The 21,494-nt window shown below is 48.3% G+C and overlaps 5 non-coding genes across 5 annotated transcripts; all 5 read right to left on the minus strand.

The window, feature by feature from the left end:
* Nucleotides 1-7,039: 7,039 nt before the first annotated feature.
* LOC141168074 (U4 spliceosomal RNA) lies at nt 7,040-7,179 on the minus strand. Its single transcript, XR_012251828.1, has one exon. It is a non-coding gene; the product is annotated as a U4 spliceosomal RNA (small nuclear RNA).
* Nucleotides 7,180-11,048: 3,869 nt separating this feature from the next.
* TRNAK-UUU (transfer RNA lysine (anticodon UUU)) lies at nt 11,049-11,121 on the minus strand. The gene has a single exon. It is a non-coding gene; the product is annotated as a tRNA-Lys (tRNA).
* Nucleotides 11,122-13,551: 2,430 nt separating this feature from the next.
* Nucleotides 13,552-13,624, minus strand: TRNAK-UUU (transfer RNA lysine (anticodon UUU)). Its single transcript has one exon. It is a non-coding gene; the product is annotated as a tRNA-Lys (tRNA).
* Nucleotides 13,625-18,045: 4,421 nt separating this feature from the next.
* LOC141168537 (U4 spliceosomal RNA) lies at nt 18,046-18,185 on the minus strand. The gene has a single exon (XR_012252271.1). It is a non-coding gene; the product is annotated as a U4 spliceosomal RNA (small nuclear RNA).
* Nucleotides 18,186-19,597: 1,412 nt separating this feature from the next.
* LOC141168206 (U4 spliceosomal RNA) lies at nt 19,598-19,737 on the minus strand. The gene has a single exon (XR_012251952.1). It is a non-coding gene; the product is annotated as a U4 spliceosomal RNA (small nuclear RNA).
* Between the last annotated feature and the right edge of the window lie 1,757 nt (nt 19,738-21,494).

The raw sequence follows: 21,494 nt of genomic DNA on the forward strand, positions 1-21,494 counted from the left end.
TGCCCGGAGAGGTCGGGAAACGCCTGTGTCTAGGTTCGCTCAGAGAGGTCCACCTAGACAAGAATAAATCCTCTCCATCCCTGCTGTTGTCAGTTTCAATCGTCTACGGGGAGAACCGTTATTTCGAACTAGCCCAACTGGACTCTGGAGCAGCCGGGAATCTTATTTCACAGTCCCTGGTAGAGAAATACCGCATCCCCACCAAACCTCTGGCTGTACCCTTGTCTGTTGCTGCCGTGGATGGGGGGCTCTTACCACGCCCCATCCAACTCATCACCGAATCCATTACTCTGCAGGTGGGAATGCTGCATTCTGAGAGTATCTCCTTTCATGTTCTGCCTGGACTCTCTCACGCCCTCTTGCTAGGCCTACCTTGGCTCCAGAAACATGCACCCGTTCTTGACTGGCAGACCGGAGAAGTCCTTCGCTGGGGACAGGGCTGCCATAAGACCTGTCTGGTTCCCGTTCATCCCGTCCGTCCTTCTCCTACCCCAGCTAATCTACCTGGACTTCCGATTCCTTATTGGTCTTATGCTGATGTCTTTAATAAAAAGGAGGCAGAGACACTACCCCCTCATAGACCATACGACTGCCCTATCGACCTGTTACCTGGTACTTCTCCTCCCCGTGGGCGTATTTATCCATTATCCGCTGCTGAGACCCGGTCGATGTCCGAATATATTGAGGAGAATCTGGCCAGGGGATTCATCCGGAAATCTACCTCCCCGGCGGGAGCAGGCTTCTTTTTCGTCAAAAAGAAGGACGGCTCTCTCCGTCCCTGTATAGACTATAGAGGCCTTAACCAGATCACGGTGAAGAATAAGTACCCCCTTCCGCTCATTCCGGAGTTATTTGATCGTCTGAGGGGGGCTAGAATCTTCACCAAACTGGACCTCCGTGGGGCGTACAACCTGGTTCGTATCCGTCAGGGGGATGAATGGAAGACGGCATTCAACACCCGGGACGGCCACTATGAATATCTGGTAATGCCCTTTGGCCTCTGTAACGCTCCTGCCGTCTTTCAAGAGTTGGTCAATGACATCTTCCGGGACCTTCTCTACTCCTGCGTAGTGGTGTACCTGGACGACATCTTGGTCTTCTCTCCGGATCTCCAGACTCACCGGAGGGATGTTCGTCAGGTCCTGCTCAGGCTCAGGCAGAACCATCTCTACGCTAAATATGAGAAGTGCCTCTTTGAGCAGACCTCGCTTCCGTTTCTGGGCAACATTATCTCTCAGACCGGCCTACAAATGGATCCTGAGAAACTGTCTGCCATCGAGAAATGGCCCCGACCAGAGGGGTTGAAGGCTATTCAACGGTTCCTGGGCTTCGCCAACTATTACCGCCTCTTCATCTCGCACTTCTCTTCCCGGACTGCCCCAATTTCCGCGCTCACCCGTAAGGGTACTAATCCCAAAGAGTGGCCGCCCGAAGCAGAGGAGGCCTTTCTTTCCCTAAAACAGGCCTTCTCTTCCGCCCCGGTGCTCCATCGCCCGGACGGCAACAAGCAGTTCTTCCTGGAAGTTGACGCCTCCTCCTCTGGAGCCGGAGCGGTACTTACTCAAAAATCATCTTCCGGGAGAATGGTAACTTGTGGCTTCTTCTCCAAACTCTTCTCCTCTTCTGAGCGCAACTATTCCATAGGAGACCGAGAGTTATTGGCCATCAAGCTGGCGTTGGAGGAGTGGCGTTACCTACTCGAGGGGGCTCTTCATCCGGTAATAATTTACACTGACCACAAGAACTTGGCTTACCTCCAGCATGCCCAGAGACTTAACCCGCGCCAAGCCCGGTGGTCCTTGTTTTTTGCTCGCTTTGATTTTGTTCTTCATTTTCGCCCGACTGACAAAAACGTCAAAGCAGACGCCTTGTCCCGATCCTTTCTGGTGTCCGATCTCGAGGAAGAACCTAAACATATCATCGATCCCGCCAGAGTAATGCAGGTGGCTCCCGTGAGTCTAAATCGTCTCCCTCCCGGTAAGACGTTTGTTTCAGTACCTGATCGGGAGAAGATCCTACACTGGGGCCATTCGTCTAAACTAGCTGGCCACGCCGGTCAGAAAAAGACCCTCCAGCTTATTGCCCGGCACTATTGGTGGCCTACCCTGCACAAGGACATAATAGACTTTGTTTCTGCCTGTGTGTCCTGCGCCCGCAACAAAGTCCCGAGACATCTGCCAGCCGGACACCTCCTTCCGCTTCCTGTACCTGCTGCCCCCTGGCAGCATATAGCAATGGACTTTATAACTGATCTCCCCGTCTCTGCCGGTTGTACGGTCATTTGGGTGGTCGCTGACCGCTTTTCCAAGATGGCTCACTTTATTCCCCTGCCAGGCCTTCCGTCTGCACCCGAGCTGGCTAAAGACTTTATCCGCCACATCTTCCGTCTTCATGGCCTGCCCCTCCACATCGTGTCGGTTCGTGGGGTACAGTTCACCTCACGCTTCTGGAGAGCCACTTGTAAACTACTAGACGTCACCCTGGACTTCTCTTCCGCTTACCACCCACAGTCCAATGGTCAAGTGGAGCGGATCAATCAGAACCTGACCAGTTACCTCCGGCACTTCGTTAATGCCCACCATTCTGACTGGGAGGATCTCCTACCATGGGCAGAGTTCTCTTATAATAATCACGAGAGCGAATCCTCCTCCAAATCCCCGTTTTTTGTAGTCTTTGGTCAGCATCCTCGGATTCCTTTTCCTGTCTCCACCTCTGTGGACAACCCGGCTGCGGAATCTCTCGTTAGCAAATTTTCTTCCATATGGGAGAGTACCCGATCCGCACTCCTTCTGTCATCCGAGCGTATGAAAAGACACGCTGACAAAAAACGCCTGGATCCTCCACAATTTCGTCCAGGAGATAAAGTCTGGCTCTCATCTAAATATGTTCGACTCAAGATACCTTCTTACAAGTTAGGACCTCGGTTCATCGGTCCTCTGGAGGTCATCAGTCAGATCAACCTGGTGGCCTATAAATTGAAACTCCCGGCCAACTTACGGATCCCTAACTCCTTCCATGTATCTCTCCTCAAACCCGTGGTGCTTAACTCTTTTTCCAAGTCTACAGGTACGCCTCCTGCTCCGGTTTCTGCTGAGGACGAGTTTGAGGTAGAGAACATTCTTGCCACCAAAAGGGTAAGAGGAAAGACCTTTTTTCTGGTAGATTGGAAGGGGTTTGGTCCTGAGGAGAGAACGTGGGAGCCCCGGGAGAACATCCATGCCCCTCTCATCCTAGCTAAATTTCTATCTGGCCTAAAAAAGGGGGGGCCCAAAGGGGGGGGTACTGTAGTGCCGGCGTCCCTGCCCTCTGCTAGGCAGGGACGCTGTTCCCCTCACCGCTCTGCTCCGTGCCCGGCGTCCCTCTCCCGCTCTGCTGGCAGCGCGCGCTCCTTCCCGGCCACTGTGCTTAGGGCGCGCGCCCCCTCCCTCTTTCTTAAAGGGGCCGCGCGCGCCGTCCTAAGGAGTCCCCGGCCAATGGCCGGAGGACTTTACCATATATAAGGCACCTCCTCCAAAATGGAGGTGACCGAGCAATGTTGTTGCACCGTTCTACTCTGCTTCAGCCCTCAGGTCCCTTGCCAGTTACCTGCCAGTTACCTGCCAGATTCCTGCCAGCTTGCTGTCCTAATCCTGCCTGATTTCCTGTTACCTGCCTGCCTGCCTGAGGTTCGACGGTCTGCCTTACAACTCCGGTCAGTCTGTCTAAGGACCAACTTGCCCGCTCACCTGGGAGCGCACATCAGCTACCTGCCTGCTTGCCTGAGGTCCGACGGTCTGCCTTACAACTCCGGTCAGTCTGTCTATGGACCAGCTTGCCCGCTCACCTGGGAGCGCTTCTCCGCTACCTGCCTGCTTGCCTGCCCGGAGGCTCCGCTGTCACGTGCTGTGACCACCAGCTATTCCAGACTCTTGCCCGCTCACCTGGGAGCGCTTCTCCGCTACCTGCCTGCTTGCCAGTCCGGAGGCTCCGCTGTCACGTGCTGTGACCACCAGCTATTCCAGACTCTTGCCTGCTCACCTGGGAGCGCTTCTCCGCTACCTGCCTGCTTGCCAGTCCGGAGGCTCCGCTGTCACGTGCTGTGACCACCAGCTATTCCTGACTCTTGCCCGCTCACCTGGGAGCGCTTCTCCGCTACCTGCCTGCTTGCCTACCTGGAGGCTCCGCCGTCACGTGCTGTGACCACCTGCTTTTCCAGAGACTCTCGCTTGCTCACCTGGGAGCACACATCCTCCATCTGCCTTGCTAGCCTACCTGGAGGTTCAGCCATCACAGGTCGTACCTACCCTTTACCTAGAGACTGCCCCGGTCACTTGCCGTGACCTCCAGCCCGTTCTTCCAGAGACTGCCCCGGTCACTTGCCTTGACCTCCAGCCCGTTCTTCCAGAGACTGCCCTGATCACTTGCCGTGACCTCCTGCCCGTACACCCAGAGACTGTCCCGGTCACCTGCTGTGACTGCCTGCCTGGTCGCCACCCGCTCCCTTACAAGGACCGCTCCCTTGTATAGTAGCCCAGAGGTTCCGCCTCCCAGACCCGTTACAATAGAGCTTTTTGGTAAAGCACATAATTCTACTGTTTACCAAAAACAGAATGAGACGTACAAAGAAATCAACACAGTACTTAGAGTCAAATATGGTGGAGGTTCAAAGATGTTTTGGGGTTGTTTTGCTGCCTCTGGAACTGGGTGATTTATTGTGTGCAAGGTATTATGGAATCTGAGGATTTTGGGTCACAATGTATTGCCCGGTGTCAGAAAGCCGGGATTGCATCCTAGGTCATGGGTCTTCCAGCAGGACAATGATCCCAAACATACTTCAAGAAGCCCCCAGAAATGGATGGAAACAAAGCGTTGGAGAGTTCTGAAGTGGTCAGTAATGAGTCCGGATCTAGATCCCATTGATCACCTGTGGAGAGATCTTACAATTGCTGTTGGGAGAAGACGACTTCACATATGAGAGACCTGGAGCAATTTGCAAAAGAAGAGTCCAAGATTCCAGGTGAGAGGTGTAAGAAGCTGATGGTTATAGGAACCGACTTGTCAGGAATATTATAAAATATTGATATCAGTGACAGCTTAACAGAATATTAGCCCTTCTCCCATGCCCTCTGCTGTAGTGTTTGTCCAGAGATGACAATCATACAGTGTCTAATGCAAATTATCAACACTTGTCAGCACCAAGCTGTCCCATTTTCCTTCTGCCAGCACAAAGCCCGAATTAACGCAGGACTGATAAATAGTTATTCACACACGGCCAGGGAAGAAGTGTGAAAACTTCGTTAGGGAACCAAGCCTCTTGTCTCTGAGAGAGCAGGTGGTAACCACTATGCGGGCTTGCGCTAATTTACATGTAACTGTTGAAGACCAGTTCCCCAGCTTCAAAGGGGAATTTGCAGACATGATGACTCCGATATTAGATATGAAATAATATGAGTTCTATAGGTCCGACAATAACGGGACCCATATGTGGAGTAAGCAAATCAGCCCTGGAATATGCAGGTATTTTTCCACGGCCGTAACCAACATCGGGGGGCCGTAGTGCAAGAACCCCGGAATAGCAGACTGCAGCGATGTGATGTGTAATATCAAAAGAAAGATAAAATCATGAGGGAAAATATGGCGTAGTTTGCGAGCTTCTGCGATTAACGAGTGATGAGTTATCGCAAAAGTCAGCATTTCTAATAAAAATCTACAGGCTGAAGACCGGCCCACATGATGTCACCGCAAGGGGCGTGTGGCCAGATCTCTCCTTAGGTATAAAGTAATCTATGGGGAAGACAGAAGTACTCATTGCTGGGGGGAATACGAATTATACGCAAAGGGTCCTGTTCAATAACAGCAATCTGGAGAACCCCCCCTCCCACTATATTGAATCGTCTCCGCGATCGTGTAGTGTAAGTAATTTTCACTCTTTACCCTGTTTATTTTATGTAACTGTTTATGTATTTTAATGCCCCCTTTGTAACATCCTTGTATATATTTTTCCTAAACACTGCCTCCCTTTTGAATTAAATATAAAATTTAATAGTTCTGTTTCTTTTGTTCTGTAATCGTTCTCCTCCCCGAAGCCATAAACGCTACCGGGTTGGTTCCTGACCCGATACAAGTCCATTAATACCGGGCTGTATCAAACCAGAACTGGTGGCAGCATACCATTTGGGGGATTTGAGGAAGGCTGGCAGTGACGGTCGGAGGTGTGGATATATATTACTGGCGCAGCCAGGGAAATATATATATACCGCCCTCACTGCAGAGGGCCTCAAATACCCAGTGGGCTACAGGACGGCCTCTCCGGCGACCACTCGCTCTAGGTGCAGTACCTTGACTGACCTGAGAGGCGAGGGGGCGCCAGAGAGTTGTGCCTGTATTGTGGCATCACGGATTGGTGACGTGTAAGGGACAACACACCCCAGTGTCTTCCCCCGCTGGTGGCAGCTTCCTGGCACTACTTACTCTAGGTGCAGTACCTTGACTGACCTGAGAGCCATGGGGGCGCCAGAGAGCTGCACTCACCGGCCGGCAAGTTTTCCTGACACGACTGATTGCTGATATTTATTCCAAAGGGTGAAACCAAATATTAAGTTGAGGGTGCCAACAATTTTGTCCGACCCATTATTGGGGTTTTGTGTAAAATTATGTCCAATTTGCCTTTTCTTCTCTGTTTTTTTTGTGTTGTTCCAACACTCACAAAGGAAACAAACACGTGTAGAACAAAACACGGGGAATTATAATAATGTTCTGAGAAATACTGCAGCTTCTGGAACAATTTCAAGGGTGCTGACACCCTAGCCATACCATGACTACATGATAACACAAAAATATATAACATGACTATATGGAGAAATCTCCGGGGAAGCAGCTGACTAGATAGTAATCCTGTAATTGATCCCGCACGTTTCTTTGCTGATTCTCTTGTCCTCGGGGAAGTGAAATGTTACTTATAATTCTCAGCCCGACACATGTAACATACGGCTCCAATACAACTGTATACACGTAATTATCTCCCATAAGCACTTCTTTTAATACTAACACCATTATTCAGTCTCCTGGGAGACTGTCAAAAATTGCCATGCTGACTGTATTACGAGCCCTCATGGCGGGGTATTAGGAAAAGTTTTCAACTAGCAATAATCACGCCTCGGATAAACCTCATGGGCTATGATACTGCCACTGCGCAAAGCTGGAGGCCATCTGTGAGGAGCTGCGGCCTCCGGATCTGGGGCTCTGTCTACACTGAGGAGAGACAAAGTCATTAGGGGGCTGTGGGAGCAAAGGATTCTGGGAGTGGATATGCTAATAACACCCCTCCCCTAAATCTGTAATAGAAGAAAGAAAAGCCCCCCAGGCTGGGGGAGGGGAGGGGGTTCATCCTCCATCTGACTGCTCTTCAATAACTGAATACCGCCATATCATCACCACATAGTAACACCAGATAGTGACTGAATACCGCCATACCATCACCACATAACACTAAATAGTGACTGAATACCGCCATACCATCACCACATAATAACACCACAAAGTGACTGAATACCGCCATACCATCACCACATAATAACACTAAATAGTGACTATATACCGCCATATCATCACCACATAATAACACTAAATAGTGACTGAATTCCGCCATACCATCAACACATAATAACACCAAATAGTGACTGAATACCGCCATAGTATCACCATATATAATAAAACCGAATAGTGGCTGAATACCGCCATACCATCACCACATAACACCATATAGTGACTGAATACCGCCATACCATCACCACATAATAACACCAGATAGTGACTCAATACCGCCATACCATCACCACATAATAACACCAGATAGTGACTCAATACCGCCATACCATCACCACATAATAACACCAAATAGTGACTGAATGCCACCTAAGGCTGTGTGCCCATGATGCAGAATGCTCCGGATTTTTCCTGAGCGTTTCTGCATCTCCCTGGCAGAAAAAACGCATGTGGATTGTACATGCGGATTGTACATGCGGATTGTACATGCGGATTGTACAGGCGGATTGTACATGTGGATTATACAGGCGGATTGTACAGGCGGATTGTACAGGTGGATTGTACATGCGGATTGTACAGGCTGATTGTACAGGTGGATTGTACATGCGGATTGTACAGGTGGATTGTACAGGCGGATTGTACAGGTGGATTGTACATGCGGATTGTACATGCGGATTGTACAGGCGGATTGTACATGTGGATTGTACAGGCGGATTGTACAGGCGGATTGTACAGGTGGATTGTACATGCGGATTGTACAGGCTGATTGTACAGGTGGATTGTACATGCGGATTGTACAGGTGGATTGTACAGGCGGATTGTACAGGTGGATTGTACATGCGGATTGTACAGGCGGATTGTACAGGCGGATTGTACAGGCGGATTGTGCATGCGGATTGTACAGGCGGATTGTACAGGCGGATTGTACATGTGTTTTTCCTGCCAGGGACATGCGGATGTGGAGCGTTCTTCACATGCATTTCCGCATGCGGGATGTCATGCGCTTTCCAGGTGATTTTGGTCAGAGGTTTATGACCCCAAGGCTATAGGGTCTAGGAGAGGGGGAAAGACAAAAAACACGGGCGCAGATCTAAGTGCAGATAATTTAGTACAACTCTTTTTTTTATATATTCTTTTTTAGAAGCTGATTTGCTCACCTTTGATGTAGCTTGTGGTATAGCGTATCGACCTATTAGGTCTGACTGAGATGCCTTGTCTCCTTGATGTGCAGCTATAGTCTGGAGACAACGGATCTCTCAGCCAGGAGACCGTGGAATGAAGATCAGGAAAAAATAAAAAGATTCATCCAGTCTATTCAGCGCTCCGAAACGACAGGCACCAGGTAGAAGTATTATAGATCTTCAGAAATTTACTTAGGATAAAAATCATCACAAAACGATACATAGAACAACGCGTTTCAGCTATAGATTTATACATATGTAAAGCAGGTGCCGGAATGCAACGCACAGAGACCCAAGGCGAGAACAGTCAGAGATGATTGTAACCAGTTTTATACAACAGGTATACTGAAACAAGGGATTAGCAACAAGGGTAATGAACACTGGTTTGAAATATCAGAAAAATACGAAATTTCTCATAGTAAGGCGCAGTCTCTCAAAGTAAGGCGCAGTCTCTTCAAAGTAAGGTGATGCCCTCAATCATGGGAGACACCACGCAAGTTCTTTAACTGTGCATTTGGCTCTAGCGGGGGTCACCGGTTATTCCCGCTTGGCCGTGAGTCTCTTCCGGATAAATTCAATTAAATCACGTTGTGCTACTTTAGCCCCAACCGTTCCTCTCCCAACCTGAGTACCTAAACCCAATTGTCCCCAGTACCGTGGGTGAACAGTGGAAGTGACGGCCCTGCTCACGTATGCAGCTCCTCTGTCTCCGCTGGCGTGACTTTCCTGGGGCAACCGTCTCTCAACTCCTCTCTGTTTGGCCATTGGAGGCAGTCTCTCGAGCCTTGGATAGGGGGGTCCAGGCCTCGTCTGTCGGCGGGTGACGTCGGGTTCCGCGAACTCACTCAGCACCGCGATCAGGTTCCTAGTCTCCTCAGCAGGCGCAGCACTCGGGTCACAACTGTGAGGGATCCAGAGCTCTTTTACCGGTGCCCGGCTGGAGCACCTCTCAGGCCTCTGGATTTGGCCTGTCACGCGGGGTTTCTCAGGACACAGGGAGCACGTCTGCTCCTTTCTGCTGCTTGGCGCCAAAGAACCCTCAGGTTTGGCGCGCTGGCCTCTTATCTCCCGGAACTCCTTCCTGGAAGTCACCTGATCGGGTCCAGCATCTGAACCTGCTCTCCCTGCAACTTCCCTTGCATATTTTGGTTCCACTTGACTGTATCTGGCCAGTAGATGGCAGTCTCGCTCCATCCTTGAAACGTCATGTTGAAGTTCTTTTACAGGCTTTCTTGCCTGTTCTACACATATATATTGCCATATCTCACATGAGGAAGGCTATTTTGTATAAATATATACCCGAAACGCGTTGTTCTATGTATCGTTTTGTGATGATTTTTATCCTAAGTAAATTTCTGAAGATCTATAATACTTCTACCTGGTGCCTGTCGTTTGGGAGCGCTGAATAGACTGGATGAATCTTTTTATTTTTTCCTGATTTCCAAGCGATTTTAGCATCACTTGGAAAGTGCTTGACAACTTGGTCACACTATATAAATCCATGCAGCCGGCGTAGATTTATATAGTGTGCCCGTAAAAGAATGGTAAAAATAAATATATACTTACCTTCTGATGGCCCCCGGAGTCCTTGTCCTGCCATGACGTCACCGCAGGTCCTTTTAGTCTACCGTGAGCTGCCGGCATGCCAGGACAAGGACTCCGGCCGTCATCAGAAGGTAAGTATAATGTATATTTTTTATTTTATTATATTTTTTACAGATACTATGGTACCTGGGTCTGGATGAGAGTCTCCTCGTCTCCAAACCCGGGTACCATCCGCACATTGAACCACATGGAATCCGCATGTACAGATGCAGTGATGCAGATGTCTTGCGGTCCAATGCGAGTCAATGGCGGCGGAAACGCCACAATTCCGCAAAATAATTGGTAGTGCTGCATATTTTTCCGCAGTGATAATCCGCAGCTGAATTTCCGCAGCATGTGCACAGCACATGCGGATTATCATTGGAGAACATGGCAGACCTTCTACCAAGCGGTTTTTAAGCATTTCTGCAGCGGAATTGCTGCTTGCTGAAAAGCTTAAAAAATGCATAGTGGGCACACAGCCATAGTATAACTATATCACACCAAATAGTGACTGAACACCGCCATACTATCACCACATAATAACTCCAAATAGTGACTGAATACCGCCATACCATCACCACATAATAGCAATTTCTAGGGTCGGCTTCTTCAGCTATTTATACATTCCTTAAAGCGACAATGTAACAAACAGTACATGTGACCTTATCCTCCATACTGTGCCTGAGTTCACAAATCTGTATCTGTCCCACGAAATATTGTTTGAATATTCTTTAATTAAACTTTATTAAAAGCTTCCCCCCGAACAGGGACTTGAACCCTGGACCCTCAGATTAAAAGTCTGATGCTCTACCGACTGAGCTATCCGGGCTTCTGTACATGATCTCTGACACAATGACTTTCTCCTGTATTATCGGCCGTCTGCTCCTCCTTTCTGGTTACAGACTATCACCACTCACCACTATACGTTCTGTCCATTGGTTTCTACGTCCTGGAAGGGAACCGTCTCTTCTGTATTCCAGACCTGTCCAGCAATGCAGAGATGATCCCATAAGAGGCAACGATTGAATTGGAGGGAGGACGTCATCAGGGACTTGTAATGACTTGTGGATGGGACAGGATGATATCAGGGACTTATAATAAACTGGAGAGTGAGGTCGGACGCTATCAGGGACTTGTAATGACTTGGGGGTAGGGGAGGATGATATTAGAGACTTATAATAAACTGGAGAGTGAGGACGGACGCTAGTGTAGCACCCAGAGGGTTCGGTCGCTACAGAGGTATTGCATCTCACCCAGATGTGCGATATCTCACTCTCAGGTAAGGATGGAGTATGGCTCAGGACCCTGACACCTGCATGCATTACACCACATTTCCGGGGGACAGGGCGACAATGCTCCCACGGGAGAGCACAATTGTCCCTGATCCCTGGCAGGAGTGGGGAGGGGTCACCTAGGAAAGGGGGAACCCAGTGGTGTGTGGATGGAGAGTGCAGATCTTGGGTGCACTGAGTAGGAGCATAAAGAGGGGAGCCATCTTAGGAAGTGTGTTCAGTCAGAGGGGAGAAGTGAAAGAGCAGGGCTCTGTGGAGCTCTGCTCCAGGAGGCGAGCCTAGCCTGAGAGGCCCAAGACTGAGAAGAGAAAGAGCAGAGAGGAGAGGGAGCAGGAAAGGCTCCAGGAGAAGGAGTGAAGGGACCCCAGGGGTACGGGCCATGCAGCAAGCCGGCCGTACGCCCGCCGCTACCTGGAGGTAGGGGGGTCAGGCCAAGACAGGGAACCGGTTCCCTTAACTAGTGGAGGCAGAAACCACGCTCAGCTAGTCACCGGAGGCTGTGGCATTGCATGTGTCACAGCCCCTCACAGTCCACGCTAGGAAGGGACCACATAGGGTCCAGGGGACGGAACACACGTCGCCCGCCAAGACCCGAGGCAGCTGGACAGAAGCGGTGTAAGGTGTGAAGCACGAAGAGCCAGAGAAAGGACACATGAAGGGGGTCCTGATAAGTACTCCAAAGATATCTGGGAGTCGGCCGAGCCCCTCACTTGGCGAACACAGTACGACGCGGGAGATTATGACCGGCCGTAATAATCTGGATTAACAACTATGAGTAAAGACCCTGGACTGCACTGCAAAGACTCTGAGTAGTTTCTGCTGCGCCCTTGCACCACAACTCTCATCATCCACTCACGCTGCCCTGAGGCAATACTCTTCCTGTGGGGAGTCACACCATCTAGCTGCACACCTCATCAGCCTCAGCAGCCTGCCCAGCAGCGGCGGTTCCTCCTAACTGCAATCCACAGGTGGCGTAGTCGGACATTTAATAATCATAAAAACACATAAATAGACTGCCACTGGTTTGACCACTCTGATCCACGGGACTGGGTCACCGCCACGGTGACTACAACCCCCAGCATCCACTAAAAGGCCCAGTTCTGGGTTCCCCACACGGCCCAGGGGGCGCGTCACTATCAGGGACTTATATTGAATTGGGAGAAAAAGGAGGAGGACGTCATCATGGACTTTTAATGAATTAGTTGGTTAGAGAAGATGCTATACAGGGACTTATAATGAATTGACGTTGGGGAGGATACCCAAACGGACTCATAACGGATTGGGGTCTGGGAGTGGACACTATCAGGGATATATTATGAACTAGGGGTGGAAGAGGACACTATACAGGGAGCTGTAATCAATTGTGGGTGGGAGAGGCTGCTATCAGAGGCTTATAATGATTTCAGGGATAGGCAGGGACTTATAGTGATAAGAACTAAAAATAGTGACTGAAAACCACCATACTATAAACACATAATTGTAAATTTCCCCCAAAATGAATTGATTCTAATTCCTCTTACTGTGGTTTTGCTTTTAATTTTGATTACGGTTATACCAGGAACACGTAGTTAAACCAATACTCACCTAAAACTGCCATCCCGTGACCACATTATATTGTCAAATAGTGACTGATTACTTCCATACCAAGACCATATAATAACACCAAATAGGGTCTGAATACCTTCATATAGTCCCTCTATACTGACTGTCTACAAGTTCCTACTACGTGGAATATGTAAGGAGCCCTCACTTATGTTCTAGTACATTACATTATCAGTGATCGCCTGTTGTTGGCGACAAGAGAGCAGCTAAGGAGAACATGGTCACCACCCAAGACTGTCCAAAATCAAAAGAATTATGGTAACCATGATTTTTTCCTGAATAGTCTCCATCATTTGTCCTTCTCTAGGTCTCATTTATATCCTCATGAAATAACATTTATTGTTTTCCTCTTTGTTAAAAGCTTCCGCCCGAACAGGGACTCGAACCCTGGACCCTCAGATTAAAAGTCTGATGCTCTACCGACTGAGCTATCCAGGCTTCTGTACATGTTTACTGACACAATGATTTTCTGCTGCAGCTGTCGGCCGTCTGCTCCTCCTTTCTGGTTACATAGTGTCACACACACACTTTCTCCTACAGCTATCTGCTTTCTGCTTTTCTTTCCAGTTACACAGTATCACCACCTGTGCACACATTCTGACACAAGGACTTTCTCCTGAATTATCGGCCATCTGCTCCTCTTTTCGGGTTACACACTATCACTACTTCCAACTATTCATACTGTCCATTGGTTTCCACGTTCTGGAAAAAAAAAATCACTTCTGTATTCCAGACTTGTCCAGCAATGCAGAGATAATCCCATAAGACATAACGTTTGAATTGGGGAGAGGACATCATCAGGGACTTATAATGACTTGGGCGGTGGGAGAGGATGATATCAGGGACTGGACAAAGTCACCTGTGGCAAGTTAAAGGCGTGGGCAATATGAAAATCACACCTGAAACCAGATGAAAAAAAAAAAGAGATGACGTTGACTCAATCTTTACATTGTATATCTGTGTGTGCCATACTAACCATGGAGAACAGAAAGAGGAGACGAGAACTGTCTGAGGACTTGAGGATCAAAATTGTTGAAAAATATCAACAATTTCAAGGTTACAAGTCCATCTTCAGAGATCTTGATGTTCCTTTGTCCACGGTGCACAACATAATCAAGAAGTTTACAACCTATAGCACTGTAGCTAATCTCCCTGGACGTGTACGGCAGAGAAAAATTGTTGAAAGGTTGCAACGCAGGATAGTCTGAGGAAAAGTAGCCCCAAATTCAAGCTGTCCTGCAACCTGAGGGTGCATCAGTGTCAGCACGAACTATCCACCGACATTTGAATGAAATGAAACGCTATGGTGGGAGATCCAGGAGGACCCCCCCTGCTGACACAAAGATATAAAAAAGCTAGACCGAAGTTTGCCAACTTGTAAGTGAGTAAGCCAAAATCCTTCTGGGAAAGGGTTTTATGGACAGATGACAACAGGATAGAGTTTTTTGGTAAAGCACATCATTCTACTGTTTACCGAAAACAGAATGAGACCTACAAAGAAAACAACACAGCACCTAGAGTCAAATATGGTGGAGGTTCAAAGATGTTTTGGGGCTGTTTTGCTGCCTCTGGAACTGAGTGATTTACTGTGTGCAAGGTATTATGGAATCTGAGGATTACCAAAGGATTTTGGGCCACAATGTATTGCCCAGTGTCAGGAAGCTGGGATTGCATTTTAGGTCATAGGTCTTGCAGCAAGACAATGACCCCAAATATACTTCAAGAAGCACCAAGAAATGGATGGAAACAAATTGCTGGAGAGTTCTGAAGTGGCAGCAATGAGTCCGGATCTAAAACCCGTTGATCACCTGTGGAGAGATCTTAAAATTACTGTTTGGAGAAGGCACCCTTCACATATGAGAGACCTGGTGCAGATTGTAAGAAGAGTCCAAGATTCCTGCTGAGAGGTGTAAGAAGCTGATGGTTATAGGAAGCGACTGATTGCAGATATTTATTCCACATTCCAAATATTAAGTTGAAGGCGCCAACAATTTTGTCTGGCCCATTATTGGGGTTTTGTGTAAACTTATGTCCAATTTGCCTTTTTTTTCCTCTGTTTTTATATTTTGTTCCAACACTCACAAACGTGTACAAAATACGGGGAATTGTAATAATGCTCTGGTAGAAATACTTCATTTTCTGGAACAATTTCAATGGTGCCGACACCCTAGCCATACCATGACTACATGATAACACAAAAAATACACTGCTCAAAAAAATAAAGGGAACACTTAAACAACAGAATATAACTCCAAGTAAGTCAAACTTCTGTGAAATCAAACTGTCCAATTAGGAAGCAACACTGATTGACAATCAATGTCACATGCTGTTGTGCAAATGGAATAGACAATAGATGGAAATTATTGCAATTATCAAGACCCCCTCAATAAAGGAGTGGTTCTGCAGGTGGGGACCACAGACCACATCTCAGCAACAATGCTTTCTGGCTGATGTTTTGGTCACTTTTGAATGTTGGTTGTGCTTTCACACTCGTGGTGGCATGAGACGGACTCTACAACCCACAGAAGTTGCTCAGGTAGTGCAGCTCATCCAGGATGGCACATCAATGCGAGCTGTGGCAAGAAGGTTTGCTTTGTCTGTCAGCGTAGTGTCCAGCTGCTGGAGGCGCTACAGGAGACAGGCCAGTACACCAGGAGACGTGGAGGGGGCCGTAGGAGGGCAACAACCCAGCAGCAGGACCGCTACCTCTGCCTTTGTTCAAGGAGGAACAGGAGGAGCACTGCCAGAGCCCTGCAAAATGACCTCCATCAGGCCCCAAATGTGCATGTGTCTGCACAAACGGTTAGAAACCGCCTCAGTGAGGGTGATATGAGGGCCCGACGTACACAGATGAGGGTTGTCTTCACAGCCCAACACTGCAGGATGCTTGACATTTGCCACAGAACACCGGGATTGGTAAAGTCACCACTGGTGCCCTGTGCTCTTCACAGATGAAAGCAGGTTCACACTGAGCACATGTGACAGACGTGACAGAGTCTGGAGATGCCGTGGAGAGCGATCTGCTGCCTGCAACATCCTTCAGCATGACCGGTTTGGCAGTGGGTCAGTAATGGTGTGGGGTGGCATTTCTTTGGAGGGCCGCACAGCCCTCCATGTGCTCGCCAGAGGTAGCCTGACTGCCATTAGGTACCGAGATGAGATCCTCAGACCCCTTGTGAGACCATATGCTGATGCGGTTGGCCCTGGGTTCCCCCTAATGCAGGACAATGCCAGACCTCATGTGGCTGGAGTGTGTCAGCAGTTCCAGCAAGATGAAGGCATTGAAGCTATGGACTGGCCCGCCCATTCCCCAGACCTGAATCCGATTGAGCACATCTGGGACATCATGTCTCGCTCCATCCACCAACGTCACATTGCACCACAGACTGTCCAGGAGTTGGCGGATGCTTTAGTCCAGGTCTGGGAGGAGATCCCACAGGAGACCATCCACAACCTCATCCTCATCAGAAGCATGCCCAGGCGTTGTAGGGAGGTCATACAGGCACGTGGAGGCCACACACAATACTGAGCCTCATCAGGAGCATGCCCAGGCGTTGTAGGGAGGTCATACAGGCACGTGGAGGCCACACAATACTCAGCCTCATCAGGAGCATGTCCAGGCGTTGTAGGGAGGTCACACAGGCACGTGGAGGCCACATACAATACTGAGCCTCATCAGGAGCATGCCCAGGCGTTGTAGGGAGGTCATACAGGCACGTGGAGGCCACACAATACTCAGCCTCATCAGGAGCATGCCCAGGCGTTGTAGGGAGGTCATACAGGCACGTGGAGGCCACACACAATACTGAGCCTCATCAGGAGCATGGCCAGGCATTGTAGGGAGGTCATACAGGCACGTGGAGGCCACACACAATACTCAGCCTCATCAGGAGCATGTCCAGGCATTGTAGGGAGGTCATACAGGCACGTGGAGGCCACACACAATACTCCGCCTCATCAGGAGCATGCCCAGGCGTTGTAGGGAGGTCATACAGGCACGTGGAGGCCACACACAATACTCAGCCTCATCAGGAGCATGTCCAGGCGTTGTAGGGAGGTCACACAGGTACGTGGAGGCCACACACAATACTCAGCCTCATCAGGAGCATGCCCAGGCGTTGTAGAGAGGTCATACAGGCACGTGGAGGCCACACACAATACTCAGCCTCATCAGGAGCATGCCCAGGCGTTGTAGGGAGGTCATACAGGCACGTGGAGGCCACACACAATACTCAGCCTCATCAGGAGCATGCCCAGGCGTTGTAGGGAGGTCATACAGGCACGTGGAGGCCACACACAATACTCCGCCTCATCAGGAGCATGCCCAGGCGTTGTAGGGAGGTCATACAGGCACGTGGAGGCCACACACACAATACTGAGCCTCAGTTTGACTTGTTTTAAGGACATTACATCACAGTTGGATCAGCCTGTAGTGTGTTTTTCCACTTTAATTTTGGGGGTGACTCCAAATCCAGGCCTCCATTGGTTAATACATTTGATTTCCATTGATGATTTTTGTGTGATTTTGTTGTCAGCACATTCAACTTTCTACAGAACAAAGTATTCAATGAGAATATTTCATTCATTCAGATCTAGGATGTGTTATCTGAGTGTTCCTTTAATTTTTTGGAGCAGTGTATATAACATGACTCCATATGGAGAAATCTCCGGGGAAGCAGCTGACTAGATAGTAATCCTGTAATTGATCCCGCACGTTTCTTTGCTGATTCTCTTGTCCTCAGGGAAGTGAAATGTTACTTATAATTCTCAGCCCGACATGTAACATACGGCTCCAATACAACTGTATACACATAATTATCTCCGATAAACACCTCTTCTAACATTAACCACCTACTCAGTCTCCTGGGAGACTGTCAAAAATTGCCATGCTGACTGTATTACGAGCCCTCATGGCGGGGTATCGGGAAAAGTTTTCAACTAGTAATCATCACGCCTCAGATAAACCTCATGGGCTATGATACTGCCACTGCGCAAAGCTGGAGGCCATCTGTGAGGAGCTGCGGCCTCCGGATCTGGGGCTCTGTCTACACTGAGGAGAGACAAAGTCATTAGGGGGCTGTGGGAGCAAAGGATTCTGGGAGTGGATATGCTAATAAACCCCTCCCCTAAGTCTGTAATGGAAGAAAGAAAAGCCCCACAGGCTGGGGGAGGGGAGAGGGTTCATCCTCCACCTGACTGCTCTTCAGTAACTGAATACCGCCATATCATCACCACATGATAACACCAGATAGTGACTGAATATCGCCATATCATCACCACATAATAACACTAAATAGTGACTGAATACCGCCATACCATCACCACATAATAACACTAAATAGTGACTGAATACCGCCATACCATCACCACATAACACCAGATAGTGACTGAATATCGCCATACCATCACCACATAATAACACCAGATAGTGACTGAATATCGCCATACCATCAGCACATAACAGCAAATAGTGACTGAATACCGCCATACCATCACCACATAATAACACCAAATAGTGGCTGAATACCGCCATACCATCACCACATAATGACACCAGATAGTGACTGAATACCGCCATACCATCACCACATAATAACACCAGATAGTGACTGAATATCGCCATACCATCACCACATAACAGCAAATAGTGACTGAATACCGCAATACCATCACCACATAATAACACCAAATAGTGGCTGAATACCGCCATACCATCACCACATAATAACACCAAATAGTGGCTGAATACCGCCATACCATCACCACATAACACCAAATAGTGGCTGAATACAGCCATACCATCACCACATAACACCAAATAGTGTCTGAATACCGCCATACCATCACCACATAACCAAATAGTGACTGAATAGCGCCATACCATCAATACAAAATAACAGCAAATATTGACTGAATACCGCCATACCATCACCACGTAATAACACCAAATAATGACTGAATACCGCCATACCATCACCACATAACAGCAAATAGTGATTGAATACCGCCATACCATCCCCACATACTAACACCAAATAGTGACTAAATACCGCCATATCATCACCACATAATAACACGAGATAGTGACTGAATACCGCCATACCATCACCACAAAATAACACCAAATAGTGGCTGAATACCGCCATACCATCACCACATAGTAACACCAAATAATGACTGTAATACCGCCATACCATCACCACATAAAAACAAAAAACAACCATAACATGACTATATATGGAGAAATCTCCAGGGAAGGTACTGAATAGATAGTAATTCTGTAATTGATCCCGCACGTTTCTTTGCTGATTCTCAGCCCGACACATGTAACATACGGCTCCAACACAACTGTATATAGATTTATTCCAGCTAAACAGCAATAACTTCTTCTACTATTAACCACCTACTCAGTCTCCCGGGAGACTATCAAAAATTGCCATGCTGACTGTATTACGAGCCCTCATGGCAGGGTATTGGGAAAAGTTTTCAACTAGCAATAATCACGCCTCGGATAAACCTCATGGGCTATGATACTGCCACTGCGCAAAGCTGGAGGCCATCTGTGAGGAGCTGCGGCCTCCGGATCTGGGGCTCTGTCTACACTGAGGAGAGACAAAGTCATTAGGGGCTGTGGGAGCAAAGGATTCTGGGAGTGGATATGCTAATAACACCCCTCCCCTAACTCTGTAATGGAAGAAAGAAAAGCCCCCCAGGCTGGGAGAGGGGAGAGGGTTCATCCTCCATCTGACTATAGTGTCACCACCTCCTAATATACAGACTGTCTGCTCCTGTGTCCTGGGGGAACCTTCACTTATGTGTTAGAGGATTGCATTACCAGGGACTTCCTGATGATGGCGCAAGAAGAGCAGCTGAGAGGCAATACTGTCATGCTGTGACCATATAATAACAAATAGTGATTAAATACCGCCATATATTAACCCTCCCTATCGATCCTACCTTCAAATTATCTGCTAACCTTAAAGGTTCACATACTTTTGTCACTCACAGACATGTGAGATTGGATTATTTTCTTTAAAAAAAAGTGTAAAAGTTTAATGTTTTGGACTCATTTGATTTGGTTCTTCATCCACTTGTGAAAAGCTGATGTCGTTTTAGGTCAAATTTATGCAGAAATTAGGAAAATTCTGATGTGGGGAAAAATACTAAGAGGGTCTCATAATGAACTGGGGGTGGGAGGGGACGCTATCAATGAAATAGGGGTGGAAGAGAACACTAAACAGGGACTTATGATGAATTGGGGGTCGGGGAGGCTGTTACCAGAAGCTTATAATGAAAAAAAACAAAAAAAATAGTGACTGTACCATAACCACCCAATAATACCAAATAGTGACTGAATAATACCACAATACTATGAACACACAAAAGCAAATAGTGACTGTAACACCGTCATAACATGACCATATAATAGCACCCCAAAACCATAACATGACTCTATTTGGAGTAATCTCCAGGGAAGCAGCTGACTAGACATTAATTCTGTAATTGATTCTCCACATTTCTTTGCTTATTCTTTTGGCCTTAGGCACTGGCGTACCGCCAATGGCGGCAGGCCACACCACTGCTATGGGGCCCCTCACCGCAGCATGCCCTCCCCGCACTGAGCCCCGCCTCTGCCTGTTAGCACCAGCGCTGCCCAGCCGCCCACACAGAATGATGGGGGTGGAAGTGTCTACTGACGCTCCTTCCTCTATCTTCATTGCTCTCGCTGATGGCCGGAGGGGGGCCCAGTGTGACAAATGATGATGGAGGAGGGAGCATCAGCATCATTCTTCCTCGGCGTCTGACGTGTCAGAGCAGCGGGCGCCCTGTAATGACGTCATCGCGCCCACTGCTTTGACACGTCAGACGAGGTGTCCAGCGCTTCACACCACACGCTGAGGAGACTGGAGCATTGGGCGCAAAAAGGACAGATGAGTACTGTATTTTTTTTTAATCAGTGACTGGTGGCCATAATACAGTATGGGGGTGCATTATATTGTATGGAGGATCATGGAGGTGCATAATACTGTATGAAGGATCAAGGGGGTGCATTATATTGTATGGAAGACCATGGGGGCACATTAAACTGTATGGAGGATCATGAGGGTGTATACAACTGTATGGAGGATCATGGGGTTGCATTATATTGTATGGTGTACTATGGGGGTACATTATGCTGTATCGAGGACCATGGGGATACATTATGCTGTATGGAGGAACAGGGGGGTGCATACTACTGTATGGAAGATCATGGGGGTGCATTATATTGTATGGAGGTGCATACTACTGAAAGGAGGATCACGGAAGA

Source organism: Phyllobates terribilis, unplaced genomic scaffold, assembly GCF_046119375.1.
Source record: "Phyllobates terribilis strain yellow unplaced genomic scaffold, ASM4611937v1 Scaffold_11__3_contigs__length_659146591, whole genome shotgun sequence".
Lineage (NCBI taxonomy): Eukaryota > Metazoa > Chordata > Amphibia > Anura > Dendrobatidae > Phyllobates > Phyllobates terribilis.